The sequence below is a fragment of the Toxorhynchites rutilus genome, chromosome 3 (assembly GCF_029784135.1).
Source record: "Toxorhynchites rutilus septentrionalis strain SRP chromosome 3, ASM2978413v1, whole genome shotgun sequence".
Classification (NCBI taxonomy): Eukaryota; Metazoa; Arthropoda; class Insecta; order Diptera; family Culicidae; genus Toxorhynchites; species Toxorhynchites rutilus.
Genome location: NC_073746.1, coordinates 198,406,258 through 198,410,576, shown reverse-complemented (window position 1 = coordinate 198,410,576; position 4,319 = coordinate 198,406,258). Strand labels below are relative to the sequence as shown.

At 39.1% G+C, this 4,319-nt stretch overlaps 1 long non-coding RNA gene across 1 annotated transcript; it reads left to right on the top strand.

Moving 5' to 3' along the window:
- The first annotated feature begins 739 nt into the window (after positions 1-739).
- On the top strand, positions 740-1,499 carry LOC129779464 (uncharacterized). The gene is made up of 3 exons (XR_008743668.1): positions 740-914; positions 973-1,154; positions 1,218-1,499. It is a non-coding gene; the product is annotated as an uncharacterized LOC129779464 (long non-coding RNA).
- The last annotated feature ends 2,820 nt before the right edge of the window (positions 1,500-4,319 follow it).

The window sequence follows — 4,319 nt, the reverse complement described above, 5'->3', positions numbered from 1 at the left end:
GTCTGTCCTTACAAAAAATCTTATAACAAGTGACACACTCCAACCTCCCATCGATAGCTGAACAACTTTGGTTTGGGGTCAATGGAGAGGCTGGTGGTCCGAGTGGAAAATACCATCAGGAACAACTTCCGAGCTGGGACAAGCTCAGTGGGTCTTTAGCAAGCTTTTATCGAATTTATCTCATGAAAATTGTTCGTTTGAAGCGGCTTGGAGCGGTCCGGAAAATGAAAGGCTCCATAACCAGAATCGACGGCGTGAAATCGATGAGGGAGCAACGAATCCTGTCCAGACAAAGAACTGGCCACTACAAATATCACATAACTTCAACAGATTCTTTCACTCCCTTTGCGATCAGTGCGAAATCCGCCATTCGGTCGAACACATCGTTTGTTTGCCTGAAATACGAGAACCTCCGAAACTTTTACGGGATCAGCGGGAGCATTTGTGGTCATCCTTGAAGTTTAGCCTTCATTAATTGCTAGACTTCTTTTATTTAAATGCCAACTGTTGGTAATAAGTTGATTGTAAACACACCCCGCAACACTTGTTAGATCGTTTTTGCTGGGACGAACCATCTTAGGAGTCTCAAGGATAGCTTTCTTGAACTCTTAGGCCATCTACACACTAGGCAACCTAAGTTGGAAAGCAACTTAACGAATCTGTCAAAAAAGTTGAGAACATGTGTAATCAAATGGGAGCATACACACTAGGCAACTGGCAACTTTGGTCGGACCAACTTTTTCGATTCAACTCAGCATGTCGAGTCGCGCGCGATTTGTGTCGGCAACCTTTTCGTTTAATTGCTGTTGACGTTTTTTCTGATTTCTGCGTTCATTGAATTTCAATATCTGTCAGTGGTGATGCAAAACAGTGTTTACAATATTGGCGCATCTGTTTCTATGAACGAACGAGATGTAAGTATTTTGCTACTTTGGTTTAGTTTATATATAATATATATTCGTTTGACGTTAGGAAATGCCATCAATATGCAAGTTCTCTTGATATACCGTCCGGGAAGAGTGCTGAATTGGTCAAGGATGCGTATAATATTGGAGATTGAGCAAAAAGCACAGAATCCGCTGTATGTGTTTTTTCCAAGTTAACAGCAATTTTTGCTGTCTGTTGTTATCAGCGAGCCGAAATAAGTATGTTAGGTAAATATGTCACCTTTAGCTTGATGCCGTCGGTTATAATAATGATTCAACAAATACCAACAGATAGCCTAAGATTGGATAATTCTGGTCAGATTTCCCGGGAAACCGTTATCATCCCTGATTCTCGATTGTACCATGTGCGAAGGTGCGGTCTGCGAATATGTGACCCCTGGGAGAATTTTTCATATTTAGCGTTAGTGTATACATAAATCATTCTTTAGAAGAATTGTTGAAAATTTTTCTGTTTTCTTTATATAATTCTTTTCGGCTGTATTCTTATTTCAAGGATTTTTTTATGTTTGTAAATATTGTTTGCTGGTTTGTGGTATTACTCCAACGAAAAATAAATATATACATCCATTTTTTAGAAATATTTCGAATTTAGAAAAAAAGCAGAGCCCAAAAGAAATTCTGAAATCTATTGTACACACGAAGGAATATTAACACAACGGTACATTTTTTAAATAAAAATGGTATTATTGTTTGATATATGAGATGAAAAACCTTCGAAAAAAGTACATCCAGGAATGCCAGATAAGCAGTTAAATAAATGGCATCTCTGCCAGCGATTAGGCAGTTTATGATGACGGATAAAAACTTAACGAATTCATCGCGTTCGAGTTGTCTCAATGTGCAGAGCTGAGTTGGCGATGCGATTGACATCGCTAACATAGATCGGGTTGCTGTTGCCTAATGTGTAGACGGCCTTAAATGGCGTTAAAGTTCCCTGTGGAATTTTTGCCGTCTCAACGTATGCATTAGTTAGCGTCATTTATTAATACTTAGTTGAGATTTCGTAAGCCAAATAACACGCCTTGAATATATTCCGAGAGGCAAGTCAAGTCGAAGGAAATTTCTTTGACGAAAAATCCTTCGGCCAGAACGGGAATCGAACCCGAACACCCGGAAGATAATGTGAGACGCGAACCACTCGGCCACGGGTGCACACAAGAGTACACAGATGCACAGAAGGATAGCTGAAAGTCTAAAAAATTTAAGAATAAAAAACCTAATATAACGTAATAACAACGTTAATTAAATTTGGAATAAAGTAAACAGCTATACAAATAACGGGAAATGTTGGGGAACAAATTGCTATTATTCATAAAGCTAACATTTCTATCAATGTCAAGCCACAAAATAGAATCAAAATTCAAAATGAAATTTAAGGCAAAAAAAATGAAATGATCAACACACTGAGAGGAAAATTTAGTAAATATGACGAATTTTTTTGGTACATGTTACCAATTCTCTAGTCATTTTCTACCCTACTAATCATTGGTACATGTTACAAAAAAAGAATGGTAGGCACATATGTCAAACAAACTACAAATTGTTGGTCCAACATTGGTGCAATAACAGTGAAAAATTTGCTTCATATTTGTGAGAGGTAATCATCAGGGATAATGACAATATTTTTAATAATTATTTTGACGTAGGACTACGTCTAACCGGAAGATATAGGGGGTGAAATGGAAATCTAGGCACTGAACAAGAAGGAAAAAATGCAAGATTTGGAACGCTTATAACTCGAGCATTTCTCAATAGATCGCAAAGGTTTTTGCATCAATTGATAGGAAATATATCTACGCATCTATCATAACGAATAACATTTCATTTTTCTTGAAATAAATAATTGAATAATTGTGAAATATCAAGCATTGTCCAAATACACTATGTGCCCATTTTTGATTGGTCCATTTTGTGCTCCTCAAATCGTACCGACCAAAACGGGCAACCAGAGCAGCAGCGAAATAGAATGAAGCACGATTGGAAAGGAAAAAGAAAAAAATGAGGGAAACATTGGTCGCAGTCTCACACATGCGTAATTCTCGAGCCAGCCAGTCAGCTTAAAAATCCCCTCTCCGCTGCCGTAACGATCATTCTCATCCGAACCGTACACCACATCGTTTCGCATCACCTCACATCAACAAACCAACACAAGCAGCCATGGTTGGATATGGCAAAGGAGGAAAAGTGAAGGGAAAGGCAAAATCCCGCTCGAACCTTGATCTGGAGTTCCCGCTCGTGTTGATCTGGAGTTCCCCGCAAGGGTAGCTAGGCCGAGCGCGTTAGTACCAGTATACCAGTCCACCTAGCCGGCGTTATATAGCTTCGGCCGCCGAAGTGATCGAGTTAGCTGGCAAAGCTGCTCGCGACGATAAGAAAACCTGCATTCGGAACAGAACACATTCGGTTCGGTGGACATCAAGACAACAGGCAGTTGCAGCGAGTGGCGAGTGGCAAACGCAATCGCAAAACGGCATCAGGTAGCAGAAGAAAAAAGTTTGTTCTTTATACAAACTGCTTTGGTGGCAAATCCAGAACAAGGCGGCTTCGAGGGCGTTCGAAATGGTTTTTTTCAAAACCACGAGTACTAAGTTTTCTAAATTGGAACCATTCCATAAAACAAGGCGCTTTTCAGGGCCATTAAACCTTCCAAAAAAGAGTTTAGGAAATAAAGTTCAATGCTTTCTAAAACATTATCCAAAATAATAATAAAACACAAATTGATGTTTTCATAATTTGTTTGCCAGGATCTGATGAGTATGTGAATTTGGCAGTTGTTCTGAGCTTATTGATAGTTGGGGACTTCCCTGATTATTCAATTTTCACCAATTCTTAAATTGTTTCCAGATTTAAAGTACAGTAATCTACAATTAGTTCGACATTTAGCTAATTGGACGGACATGTAATGCGACTTATTTAGTTGGACATTTTTGTAAACATAGAGATCCAAATTATGACCCCACATTGAAAGTCGACACTGTACCACTGTCATCGCAAATGTTCAATTACAGGTTAAAATTACCTCCAATCCGGCACTGAGTGGTGGTAATGCGATGTGCCATTGAATGTAATTTACTGTAAAATATGTCACAAGCTGGATGGGAAGAAATTTTCCAACTGTGAAAGCTGTGGCGAGTGGCAAATGCAATCGCTAAACAGAAAGGTTTAGCCGAACAAGATGGGGATATCGAGTGATAACAAAACAATAAACTCTTTAGACTTTTTGTGATCCTGAAAAGGACCTTTTTTAGCCTATATGTGAATCCAACGAGCGAACAAATCGTAATGAATGTATTTTTTTTGCCATCGCTCCCTTTTAACGCTCATTCGTTCGTCTCGTTGGACCCGCCCCTTTGGCTGAGTCTGCCGATTTGT